The sequence below is a fragment of the Salvia miltiorrhiza genome, chromosome 4, assembly GCF_028751815.1.
Source record: "Salvia miltiorrhiza cultivar Shanhuang (shh) chromosome 4, IMPLAD_Smil_shh, whole genome shotgun sequence".
In the NCBI taxonomy this organism is placed as follows: Eukaryota; Viridiplantae; Streptophyta; class Magnoliopsida; order Lamiales; family Lamiaceae; genus Salvia; species Salvia miltiorrhiza.
This window is the reverse complement of record NC_080390.1, coordinates 11,341,970-11,356,433: the sequence shown is the minus strand read 5'-3', so window position 1 is coordinate 11,356,433 and position 14,464 is coordinate 11,341,970.

The window sequence follows — 14,464 nt, the reverse complement described above, 5'->3', positions numbered from 1 at the left end:
TGCTCGAGAACCAACCCCAAGTTGCCGCAGAATAATATAATCAGTCCAAGTATTATGAATATGTCCCATGCTAGGGAAGACAGCTTCCGTCTCGAGAAAAATGGAACGAAGGATTTTAACAGTAGTAATTCTATTCCACTTATTATTCTCAAAGATACATTGATTGCGAGCATTCCAAATTGCCCAAAGCATGGTGACAATTCCAAGCTTCCAATAAGCTCCAATTTGAGGACTAAGGTCTCTGTTCCATTGATAAGAGAGTAATATATAATATATAATTGAATTGTTATATATTGGTATGATGATAATGATAAAAATGATCATCTATATAATATATAAAATATTACTATATATATATAATAGGAGTTCAATGGCTACTTTTTTCCGCCATAATTTAAAACTATAATTAATTTTTAAATTATGTTATTAAACTACATTTCATCTCATTTCTACTGCATTTTTCGTGAAGGAGCAGTTTTGTTTTTTCAAATTAAACTTCTTTTACTTTTTTTTCTTTTATTGTTTATTACTTTTTTCTTTTTCTTTTTTTTTAAAATCGTGTAATTTGAGCAGCGATAAAATATTCAATATGCATATCAAATTAAAGTTTATAGCTTGAACTTTCAACAAATTTTGGTTTATAGCCTCAACTTTAATTTAATTTTGGGTTAATAGCCAGAAAATACACGAAGTTTCATATTTGTATTTTGCACATGACTTTTAAAATTAGCTCCAGAATACACGAACTATTGATTTTATTGCAATTTGCACATGGCGAGAACTCCGGCCATAATTAAAGTTGACCGGCAATGACGTGGACTATACGCGTGGCATTTTTATTGTAGGTGGCGATACGCGTGGCATTTTGTTGGGAACTTAATGGAATATCCTAATCCTTGTTTTGATGATATCAAAATCCATAGGTTTCATTTGTAATAGACTAGAACTGCTCGAACTCAAGTGTTAGAGTTCTTTTTCTAGTTTAGTTGTTGTTCTGAAGACTGAAGACTGAAGAACGAAGGATTGAAGACTGAAGACTGGAGAACGAAGGACTGAAGACTGAAGACTGAAGTTGCCGACTGAAGCAGCAGTCGAAGAATCAGTCTTGAACTGATTACTTAATGTGAGCCACGTGAAATCAACGGACTGATACTAAAGTCAAGTATCAGTTAAACATTCTTCCTCGGACTGAACCTCCAACGTTCAGAGGAAGCCACGCACTCCAGAAGTATAGCCGCATTAAATGCAGAGATCTCAGGATCGTCCTTTCTCTGCAGAGGTCATTCCTACTTGGTGACTACTTTATCAGAGACGTTGCATCTCCTGCTCTTCAACATAGCCGTTCTCACCAAACAAGGAACCTCGAAGATTGAAGCCTCAGCCCAAGTTCAAATTACTCTCTAACAGAAGAAATCTTGAAGACCTTCTCCGCCAACAGATCTATTCAAGACTTCTCCTATAAATAGCGCTCGAGGATCACTTCAATCTTCACTGATTCAACAACATAAGCTGAAGCTCTGTCAAAATTGTTTCTCAGCCAAAGCTCAAATTCCCCAAAGCTTAAATCGAAGAAGAGAATCCCAAAGCAAAAAATCAGTCACTGCTGATTACATAAATTCTCTTAGACCTTAGGTAAACCTTATTTATCCAAAGCTTAGGTCAAACTAACTCTAAAGAACTTGTTCTTTGACGTTTAGTTGGCAAGATTTCAAACCTCCCTTCGACCGATAGAATCGAGTGTTTGAGTTGCAAAGGAGTTCAGGAAGGTACTCTGACTCCGTGAGGTTCAAGTGCAAGTTCGTGCTAGGAGTGAGAAATCCAACAAGGTGTGTTGGTACTGAAGATTGGATCTTCAGTTGTTTCGCTTGTATGCACCCGCAAGCACACGTTTCGGTTTGCTGTGCACCCGTAAGCACGAGCATCGGTTTGCAGTGCACCCGTAAGCACTTGCAGAGTGAAGTTGTTGGTCTGATCAACCGACCGTGGATGTAGGAAGTGTTTTCCGAACCACGTAAAAATCTCTGTGTTATTTACAGCTTTTAGTATTTAATTTCTTACTTGTGCTCTTCCTCTCTTCAACTGAAAACTGATTAATTGCAAAGAGAAACTTAAGACTAACAACGTGCTCAACCCAAAAGGCTATTGCGAAACAATAGATTTTCGCTGCGTATGTTATCAGTCTGACTGATCTTCCTCTGATAGTCAGTAAGATTTATAACATCTCTGTTTATCAAACTCGACTGAAGCTTTACGTGCATCAGTTAAGTTCTTGTAACTTAAATGATAACTCCTTACTAAAGAGTCTTTCAGTATCAGTCGTCAACCCTGTTTTGGTCAAAACTCTTTTCAGTAAACAGGTGTCTGAGTTTGTGTTTGTAGTTTTGTTTTTGATCTCTGTATTGAGATTTTCTGAAAAATAGCCTATAGGGGTATTTCCCCCCACCCTCCCCCCATACACCTATTCGAGACCCTCAGGACCTAACAATTGGTATCAGAGCAGGTTGTTCGCAAGAACAATTCTGTTTCTGATTAGGTTCTAATTGAACTAGATTCTTTTTTTTAAAGATCTCGAAAAAATTTCTCTTTCAAATTGTGCTTGCTATTTGCCTTATCTGTTGTTACCTGTTCTCTCTTTTTTTATGGAGACTAACCACAGCAGAATATCCTCTCTACCTATGTTTAGTATTGAAAAATATGACATATGGAAGTTTCGGTTTGAAAGCTTCCTCACTGCTCAGCATTGCCGAATGTGGGAAGTCATCACCAACGGACCAATCATCATCACTGAGATTGTCAAAAGAGTTCCTATTGACCCAGCTCGGGATCCATTCGATGAGGTCCAGATCAAGCAGAAGGCAGATTTCACCACAGAAGAAAGGAAGCAAGATGGGCTTGACAACCTCGCCAAAAGCATCATCTACGGCACAGTTCCAGACAAGCATGTCACCAAGATCATCAAGTTCAAAACTGCAAAGGAGATGTGGGACATTCTTGAAAGAATGTGCATCGGATCCGAGGAAATAAAGGAGAACAAGTTGTCCATAGCTTGTCAGAAATTCGACTCCTTCCTCATACTCAAGAATGAATCTGTCGACGAGATGGAACTCAGATTCAGCCAGATCCTGAACGAAGTTCAATCCATCTCGAAGGACAAGTACACTCAACGAGAAATCAACCTGAAGATTCTTCGAGCACTTTCGCGAGGAGATTGGTAAATCTATTCAGTTGCTCATCTGAACAAGCCTGGATTCAGTCACCTCCCAACAAACAAGCTCTTCTCTGACCTCTTGGCAAATGAGTTCGACATCCAGAGAAATCTTGGAATCAAGAGGGCTGGAGGACCAGACGAAGATGGTCCATCAACCTTAAAAGGAGCAGCACTGAAAGCTTCAACAAAAGAAAGCAAGAAGCACACAAAGGAACCGACAGAACTCAAGCCCGAAGGCTTCTTCAGTCAATATGCTTTGTTGACTGAAAGATTCAACAAAATAGAGTCTAAATTTTACAAGTACAGGAGATTCCACAAGCAGCATTACAAAGGGAAGGAAAGAGAAAGCAAGTCCAGATATTCCACTGACAGAAGCGGAGAAAGAAAATCAACCGCTTTCGACTTGAAAGATGTGGAATGCTTTGGGTGCAAAAAGAAATGGCACTTTCGAAATGAACGCCCTGAACTGACGCAGTCTGAGCGCAAGGAGCTGAAAGCCAAGAAAGAACGCAAATATGCGAAAAAGAAAGCGATGGTTGCTGACGATGCAGGATCCTCCGAAGAAGCATCAGAATCATCCGACTTCAACTCTACCAGCTCAGATGATGAGAGCCAAGCACTGATGGCTAATGAAACCGAAAGCGTGGCAGATAACAACTACGACAACAGAATGAACGGCTCAGAGGTAAACTCTCACTCAAAAACTCCTTATACTGATAACTCCCTGGTGTTTTCAGGAGATCACTTAGAAATTGGAGAAAGCTCAGCCGATGAAACTGACGAGTTCTATCAGCTCATGACTGATCACTGTCAGTTAAGGAAAATGTTCGAAGATCTCCTTAAGCAGAATCAGAAAATGGAAAATGAGATCAATGATGAATGAGCTAAGAATCAGACAATCATCTACTTTTCGGATGAAACTTGTCTTGATCAACTGATCATGGAGAACAGTCGACTGGAAGAGAAGCTCAGAGTTTCTACTTCAGAATGTGACAGAGCATCTCATGAAATCAAGAGACTCTATCACAAACTGGAAGAAACAGTCAAGGACTGCATGACGAAGTCTCCCATGATGACCAATTTTCCTTCAAAAGGTCTCGTTGAAAGCATCGGAGGAAAGGTTGCTCCAAGTGATAAAGGAATGAATATCATGATCAAAGAAGCAGATGACGCTTCTGAAAATAACACCTCAGAAGAATCAAGAGATCATGATATGGATGAAATTCAGAAACACAAGCTGATGGCAAGAACGAATGTTCCTCCTCCACAAAGCTACAGACGAGCCAAGGAGGCCCCCAACCAGATCATCCTACTAAGAAGACTGGAAAACAGGTTTTAGTCAAAGATTGGGTAAGGAACATCAGGACTCAAGAAGAATCTTCCTCACCAGTCCAGGGGGAAGACCAACAACATCAGTCAGAAACTGAAACCAGTTCAGTTCTGAAGAAAACAACATCCATGGAAATAAGGCTATGATAAGTCCAGACGAGCCAAACGCCAATCACGACGACAAGCAACTGGACACCATATGACTCATGTTCCACAACATCAGTCAAGTCTCCATCAGTCAAGAATGACTCAAGTATCTCAAAGGAGATACTCTGCAGAACAAAGAAGACCTCAACAATTTGCCGAACAAAGCCTCTACAAGAGTGAGGCTCTTAGAAAGAAAGCTCAACAGAAGATTGCTCATGTGCCAACTGAAGCACCGACTACTTCAATCAGACAACCGGCAAAGCGCAAGGGATCAGCACCAAGACCAGTTCTGAAGCAGATATGGGTTCCAAAAGGAACACGAGCTAACAATGAATGACCCAAACATTGATTGGGCACTTAAAATTAACTCTTCCTTGCAGGTCAAAAATAGGAAACACAAAACGAAGGAAGAAGTTAAAGCCTCAATCAGAACATGGTACCTGTATAGCGGCTGTTCGAAGCACATGACGGGCTACAAAGAATATCTAACTCAATATATTGAGAAAGCTGGATCAAAAGTTGCATTCGGAGACAACTCAATTGGAGAAACAAAAGGTTATGGTGTGCTCGACATGGGTAACGCTAGTATCAGTAATGTTAGCTATGTTTATGGACTAAAACATAATTTGTTGTCTGTGAATCAATTTTGTGACAGCGGTTTCGCAGTGAAGATCAAAAAGAATGAATTCACTGTCAAAAACAGTTAAGAAAGGTGGTTCTGAGAGGGATCAGATAAGGAAGTCTCTACGTCGTCTCATGGGAAGACAACCCTCCAAAACCATGTCTCATAAGCAAAAACAGCTCGGAGCTCAACTCAACCACCTCAACTTCAAAACGATCAACAAGCTTACTGTGCATCAACTGGTAGAAGGTTTACCTTCTATTGTGTTCCAGAAGAAGCAAGAATGTGAAGCATGTCAAAGAGGAAAGCAGACCAGGACGTCATTCAAGTCAAAGTCAGGACACTCCTCTGAAAGAATTCTTCAACTACTTCACATAGATCTGTTTGGCCCAATCTCACCCAGAAGTTACAACGGTAGGAAGTATACCTTAGTTGTCGTGGATGATTATTCACGATATACTTGGGTTATCTTTCTCTACACCAAGAGAGACACTGTTCGAATTGCCAAAGCTGTTGAGAAGACTAAGCGTTGAAAAGGAAGTCAACATCATCAGCATCAGATCAGATCGAGGGACTGAATTCCTTAATGCTGTCATTCATGACTATTGTGAAGAACAAGGAATCAGTCATCAAACTTCTGCAGCAAGAACTCCTCAACAAAACGGAGTAGCAGAAAGAAGAAACAGGTCTTTGAAGGAAGCAGCAAGGACGATGCTAGCCGAATCAAAACTCCCCTTGAAGTTTTGGGCCGAAGCAGTCAACAACGCATGCTACACGCAGAATCGCTCCTTCCTTACTCAAAGACATGGGAATACTCCATACGAGCTATGGAAGAATAGGAAGCCTTCAATCTCATATTTTCATGCTTTCGGTTCTAGGTGTTTCATCCACAACAATGATAAGAGGAGATTAAACACATTTGATAGCAAGGCTGATCCAGGAATCTTTCTTGGATACTCTGAAACTGAACAATCCAGCAAAGCCTATCGAGTGTTTAATTCTCAAACTCTTTATGTTGAAGAAACACCACATGTTGTTTTTGATGAGTCTACTGATGATTTCAGGAAACAGGAAACTGAAAGAAGTGATGAGAACACTGAAGTTTCCAAAACCGAAATAAACAACACCGAACATTCTACAGTCTTGGTGTGGGGACCAGGAAAAGAAGAAGATACTGAAAAGCTTCAGTATCAGAAGATCAGTCAAAGGTCTGAAGCTCAGACTGGAGCTACTGCAGATGGCATCAGTCAAGGGGAAACTCCAGTAGCCGAAGAACAAGTTGAACCTGCTGAAGCAACTCCAGTTCAACTCTCCCCTGCTCAAGAAAATGCTCAACGATTCAAAACCATTTTGACTGAAGAACCTCCACCATCACCAGAAGAGATCAAGAAGAATCGAAGATGGTTTGAACTCCATTCAAAGGAGAACATCATTGGAGAACCATCAGACGGTGTAAAAACTCCAAGATCAATGTGCAACCTCGTCTATGATATCAACCAGAACTGCATCAACGAAGATAAGAACTTCAGCTGTTTCTTATCATCTACAGAGCCCAAGGACGTTGAAGAAGCTCTGAAGTCCACTCAATGGGTCATCGCAATGCAAGAAGAACTAAATGAATTCAATCGGAATTCAGTTTGGGAACTCGTGGATCGACCAGACGATGCAAAGGTGATTGGTTTGAAATGAATTTTCAAAAATAAGAAAGACAAAGAAGGAAATATTGTGAGAAACAAAGCAAGGCTAGTAGCAAAAGGTTACAGTCAAGAAAAATGAATCGACTACGATGAGACTTTTGCCCCAATTGCCAGATTGGAAGCAGTTAGGCTCTTCTTAGCCTTTGCAGCTCACAAAGGATTTAAGGTACACCAAATGGATGTGAAGTGCGCATTTCTCAATGGAGTGCTCACCGATGAAGTCTACATGGAACAACCTCCAGTTTTGAGGTTGCAGGACCAGAAAAGGTGTACAAGTTGAGAAAGCGCTCTATGGTTTGAAACAAGCACCAAGAGAATGGTATGATACTCTTTCTGAGTATCTTGTTGAACAAGGATTTAAGAAAGGATCAGTGGACAGAACTTTGTTCACTCTCAAGGAAGGAGAAGATCTTCTACTTGTTCAGATCTATGTCGATGACATAATCTTCCGATCCAAACCCGAACGCATGTGCAAGAAGTTTGTTGATATCATGACCAACAAGTTTCAGATGTCCATGACGGGATAAATGAATTTCTTTCTTGGATTACAAGTCAAGTAGACTAGCGGAGAAATACTGATCAATCAGTCAAAGTACGCCAAAGAACAGATCGCCAAGTTCGGTATTCAGCACATGAAATCAGTCAAGATCCCAGTGAACACAAACTGGAAAGTTGATCCAGGATCAGAAGAAAAATCTGTATCGTCAACCAAATACAGAGAAATCATTGGATCATTGCTGTATTTGACTGCTAGCAGACTAGATATCGCGTATGCAGTCGGGGTTTGTGTAAGATATCAGTCAAATCCAAAGGAAGCTCATATGGATGCTGCAAAATGAATTTTGCGATATCTCAAAGGCACACCCAACTTAGGATTGTGGTACCCAGCTGACGATGACTTCAAGCTCACTGGATATTCAAACTCAGATTTTGCAAGATGCAAAATTGATCGCAAATCAACTTCGGGAACTTGTCAATTCCTAGGCAACAAGCTCATCTCATGGTTTTCAAAGAAGCAGACTTCAGTCGCCACCTCCACAATTGAAGCTGAATATGTTGCTGTGGGACGCTGCTGTTCACAACTCCTATGGTTAGTCCAACAATTGAAGGACTATGGGATAGAAGAGAAGGAAGTCACAATCTATTGCGACAGCTCCAGTGCTATTGCAATCTCACATAATCCAGTTCATCACACCAGAGTCAAGCATATTGCTATCCGACATCACTTCATTCGTGATCATGTCAAAAAGAAGGATATCTCTGTTGAATGGATTCCGACCGCAGTTAAGAGAGCAGACTTGCTGACCAAAGTTCTTCCTGAAGAAAGGTTCAACGATCTGTGTGGAAGGATCGGCCTCATCAACCCAGAAGAGTGATGCTGTGTTTGAAGATCTCCTCAAACAATCACGATGACTGGTGGTCAACCAACTGGTGCTCCACAACTGCTGACGTGGAAAGCAATGAAGACAAGTCTTCATCTGAAGAGAACTCATCCTGATAAGTCAACCAGGATCAGTGGTATCAACTGACTACAATGATCAGTCGATCAGTAAGTATCTTCAACTTACTATTTAAAAATCAGTTATTTCAGTTATGAGTCTTTTGTCTGTTTTTAAAAGTTTTCTCTAACTGATCAGTTTTCTTCAAAATCTTTAACTGATTGTTGGAAAATGGAATATCCGAGAAGGACAAGTACTTTTAAAAAGGAAAATCTGTATTTGATTTAACTTGTCCTGATCATTTCTAAAAATCTTTCCAACCTTTTGCCTCTGATATGAAAATCTTGAGAATCTCATTGATTTGACAAAATGCAATGATCTTTCTCACCATTTGAAGCTTCCGTCCTCTGCAGTGACAGCGGACGTGAAATTTTCCTTCAAAAACATTTTAGGCACAGTTTTCAAAAAAAAATTCATCTTGCTTCTTGGTAAAATTATCTATTTATACCTTGATGTCTTCGATTGTTTTCTGCATCACTTAACAACTCTCCACAGTCTTCACTGTGAGAAAATTTTTAATTTTTCAAAAAGTGCATATAAAATTTTGTTCCGACAAAGGAAAAATCAATGACTGTAAACTCATAGAGTGGGAGAATGACGCTCACATATTTGGTCTTCACCGGACCCTTCCACTTGATCTCAACGTCTCTCCGACGTCAAAGCTTGCTCCATTCTCACTTGTATCCAGCGACGCGAGTGTCTTCCATCCTCATGCCCGGCCCATACGGTTTGAAGTACCTGTCTCACGAAGACGGACTTCACCTGGTTCTCAGGCGATCCTCACACCTTTTTGTGAAGCTTTCATATGGTGCAACAACAATGAGCAGGAGCTCGTTGTCAGCCGGCGCAATATCGACAGTGTTAGTCCTCACGACTATCACTGATTCGATTTTTCTTCCCTACATCCATTCCCCACAAGTATGACGAATCGCCTTTTGCCCTACTTCTTTCACCAAAGGCTCGTCATGCATTTCTTTCATCTTCCTCCTCACTTCTATCACTCATCTTCCTCACCACCTCTTGTCTCTCACCTTGTCCCTTTAAGGTTTGTGTGCATAGCTGCATCTCATGAATATCTCCAAGATGCTATGCATACTTTCCTTTCCTTCACACTGCTCTTCTTCATCTCTCCGTCTCCTTCACTTCTCCGTGTCCCTCCTCACCTCACCCCACACTGGCGTCTTCCTCTTCTGCATCTCTGGACTCATCCTCTTCTCAAGTCCTTGAGTCCTATCCGATCATAGCTTCCATCATCAGCTCTCTTTTTGATGTTGCCAAAAATGGGGAAAGTAGGAAGTTAGAGAAAAACCTTCTCGAAGGTAGTTCCCTGCATCTTCTCGAAAGACTGAAGATGGTAAAGCAAAAGGATCACCAGAAGTTGTAAGGATGACGTTTCAGTAAAGACCTCAAGTCAACGGAAAATAAGTGTGAGTGGAACAAGCTTAGGAACATGAATACTGAAGATGAAGATAAAGAAGTTCAAGGCGCAGACAAGCAGACTGCTGGAGTCCATGGGTTTCCCATGTATTTTGTTTTGTTGTTTTTACTCCCTTGCAAGTCTTGCCCTGTACTTCGACTGATGTCTCATCAGTCTTTGTTTTAATGGAAAGAACTTCTTTTGATCTCAACCTGAAGACAATGACTTTTTGTCCAGGCTCTGATTAATGTTTTTCTGTCTTGTCCTCGTTCTGTGTTTAAACTGTTGTGTTCTTTCTCTAAGTACAAGTTTTAGGTTCTATTGTTAAGGGGGAATAATATTCACCCTATTTCTTTTAGAACTTGTGCTCTGAGTTCAGTCTTTTTCTTGCTTAGAACTATTGTGTGGTTTTGGCATCATCAAAAATGGGGAAATTGTTGGGAACTTAATGGAATATCCTAATCCTTGTTTTGATAATACCAAAGTCCATAGGTTTCATTTGTAATAGACTAGAACTGCTCGAACTCAAGTGTTAGAGTTCTTTTTCTAGTTTAATTGGTGTTCTGAAGACTGAAGACTAAAGAGCGAAGGACTGAAGACTGAAGACTGAAGTTGCCGACTGAAGCAACAGTCGAAGAATCAGTCTTGAACTGATTACTTAATACGAGCCACGTGGAATCAGCGGACAGATACTAAAGTCAAGTATCAGTAAACATTCTTCCTCGGACCGAACCTCCAACGTTCAAAGGAAGCCACGCACTCCAGAAGTATAGCCGCATTAAATGCAGAGATCTCAGGATCGTCCTTTCTCTGCAGAGGTCATTCCTATTTGGTGACCACTTTATCGGAGACGTTGCATCTCCTGCTCTTCAACATAGCCTTTCTAGCCAAACAAGGAACCTCGAAGATTGAAGCCTCATCCCAAGTTCAAATTACTCTCTAACGGAAGAAATCTTGAAGACCTTCTCCGCCAACGGATCTTTTCCAGACTTCTCCTATTCAATAACATAAGCTGAAGCTCTGCCAAAATTGTTTATCAGCCAAAGCTCAAATTCCCCAAAGCTTGAATCGAAGAAGAGAATCCCAAAGCCAAAAATCAGTCACTGCTGATTACATAAATTCTCCAAAGAACTTGTTCTTTGAGGTTTAGTTGGCAAGATTTCAAACCTCCTTTCGACCGATAGAATCGAGTGTTTGAGTTGCAAAGGAGTTCAGGAAGATACTCTGACTTCGTGAGATCCTAGTGCCAGTTCGTGCTAGGAGTGAGAAATCCAACAAGGTGTGTTGGTACTGAAGATTGGATCTTCAGTTGTTTCGGTTGTGTGCACCCGCAAGCACACATTTTGATTTGCTATGCACCTGTAAGCACGAGCATCGGTTTGTAGTGCACCCGTAAGCACTTGCAGAATGAAGTTGTTGGTCTGATCAACTGACCGTGGATGTAGGAAGTGTTTTCTGAACCACGTAAAAATCTCTGTGTTATTTACAGCTTTTAGTATTTAATTTCTTACTTGTGCTCTTCTTCTCTTCAACTGAAAACCGATTAATTGCAAAGAGAAACTTAAGACTAACAACGTGCTCAACCCAAAAGGCTATTGCGAAACAAAAGATTTCTGTTGCGTATGTTATCAATCTGACTGATCTATCCTCTGATAGTCAGTAAGATTTATAACATCTCTGTTTATCAAACTCGACTGAAGCCTTACGTGCATCAGTTAAGTCAAGTTCTTGTGACTTAACTGATAACTCCTTACTGAAGAGTCTTTCAGTATCAGTCGTCCACCCTGTTTTGGTCAAAACTCTTTTCAATAAATTGGTGTATGAGTTTGTGTTTGTAGTTTCGTTTTTGATCTCTGTATTGAGATTTTCTGAAAAATAGCCTATAGGTGTATTCCCCCCCCCCCATACACCTATTTGAGACCCTCCGGACCTAACACAATTTAATTGATCTGGCAATACACATGTCATTTTTATTAAAAAAGACATAAAACAAAAACAAAAAATCATCTCTCTCTCAAAAATCGCAGTCGCGTCCTCCCCTTCCTCAAGCTTCTACACCACCGTCGGCCAGCTCTTCCACCAAAATCAGGCGTCAGACCTCAGGCGCAGCAAAAAAACCCAACTCAATGGCGGCGGATCTGGAACCCTCCGCAGCTTCCTAGAAAAAGGCGGCAGATCTGAAAGCAAGTCTCACTCTCTCACTCTCTCACGTTTTTTGTTTTCGACCATTTGTACACTGCACCACCGCCTCTCTCCTTTTTACCTCTGACCTCGCGCCGGAGTTGCAAGAATCAAGAGAGGGAAAAGGAGAGGAAGAGAGGGAAGGAAATGGAGATCGTTGACTGAGAGAGAGGGGTGGTTGTGGTTATGGATTTGGGGGTTTTGTAGAGTTGGCGGCGATTGTAGGGGATTTGGGGGTTTTGCAGAGTTGGCGGTGAAGTGAAGGTGTAAGGCTCAATGGTCGGCGGCGTTCGTGAACGATGGTGGTGGAACACGGCGGTTGGAGACAAGGCCGCACTGTGCGGTGTGGTGGAAGTGGAGGTGGTGCTCGGCGTCTGGAAAAGACGGCGGATCTGGGGCGCTGGCCTGAGCGATGGTGGCAGCAGGGTTCGTCGAGGTGGGGCAGAAGGTGGCGCTGGAGTGATGAGAGATGTAGGCAGAGAGGCGGTGCGCGGTGGTCGACGAACCGTGCGCTGACTGGAGACGGTGGAGAACAGAGGTTGGCTAAGGCAGACGTCGACGTTCCATTTTTTGATTTTATTTTTTAAAATTTAAAAGAGCTTGACAAAATGACGTCATTTTACTACATCGAAAAATCATCCACGTCGACAAAATCCGACAGCCACATCACCACCGATCAAGGTGTTAGTCAACATGGGTGCAATTTGCGATTAAATTAAATGGTGATGTATTTTGGGGCTATTTTTGAAGGTCATGTGCAGTATGCAAATCCGGTGAAAGTTTGTGTATTTTTCGGCTATTAACCCTTTAATTTTTGTATAGCCTGAACTTTAAGAAATTATTTAATTATAGCCATAATCACATCATAATTATGACATTAGCTCTTCTTTGTCAAAATTACATATGAAATAATGACCGATTTTCAAGAAATTAGAGTTTAATGTATTCTACACGAAAAGAGATTTTCAACAATAGGTAGCCCATCGTCATATATGGGACCACCGATGAAGTCAGAATCGTGTCTAAAAGTTTATATCATTTTACTAATTTTATGGTGCGATTTCGAATACACCGGTGGTCCGATGACGATGTGCTACCTACTGTTGAAAACTTGTTTTCGTGTAGAACATATTAGACTCTAGTTTCGTGGCAATTGCTTATCATTAGTGCTGTAATTTTATTTTATTTTTAGCTGGCAAAAGAAAAATTTTATAGAAGCAGCGGTACCAATAGTACCAAAAAACTCAGGATTACAGAGCTCAAAAAAGAGAGCTTCCCAGCCTAAAGACTAGATGCAAATTCCTGCTGCTGCAATCCACCTCCTGTAGTCACTTGGAATTTTTGGTATATTGTGCACCATCGTCCAACTCCAGATACGCGATTTGAGGTCATCTACAATACGATTTTTGTTCCATTCTCCTTGTTGGAATTTACACTCGTTTCTCTTCTTCCATAAACACCATATCACTCCAGCCTAAACACCAAGCAAAAAACGCTTTTCTTTCTTGCAACCCAAATTAATAAAAGCATTAAAATGTTCTCTCACCTTGCATTGAAAAGTTGTTTGCTTGCCAATCCATAAAACCACATCATTCCATATCTCGGTTGAACTTTCACATTTGAAAAAGATATGATCTGCCGACTCCACCTCCGCCTTACAGAAAACACACATCGACTCCATAGGTTGGATGACAACATTTCTTTTCAAAAGATTCTCGCACGTAGCCAGTTTTCCTTTCAACGCCCTTCATGCCGTTGTAAAGACTTTGGGAGGCGTCGGTGCTCTCCAAATGGTAAAAAGCTCTGCTTCATTTCCGGGATGCTGTGAGGATCCGCGATGAAGATAGAGAGTCTTATACGCCGATTTAACTAAAAAAACACCATCATTCGATGCTTTCCACCTCCACTTATCAGCCCTCCCTTCTGTTAGTCTCGCTTGACTAATGACAATTAGTAGTTGTTGAACCTGTTCTTTTTCTCTATCAAAAGGATCACGGCTCCATCTAGGATTCCAGACCCACTCACCCTCCGACCACTCCCCCATGCTTGAAACCGTCCCTTCCTGATTGCGGCTGAGTCGGCATAATCTTGGGAAAACTTTCGAAAGCCTAGCCTCCCCTACCCAAATGTGATTCCAAAAGGAAATGGAGGCTCCATCTCCCACCTGCTGTTCAACATTTTCTCTAAACCATTTTCCATCCAGACCCCAACTTAACCTCAACATGTTGCTCCACCATCCTGCTCTCTGCCTCCCCGCCGTTCGAAACCCGCCAGCATCCCATTTAATTTTCCCATGACAGGCCCGTACCACTCATATCCATAGAGCATCACTCTCGGTGATGAATCTCCACAGCCATTTTGCCA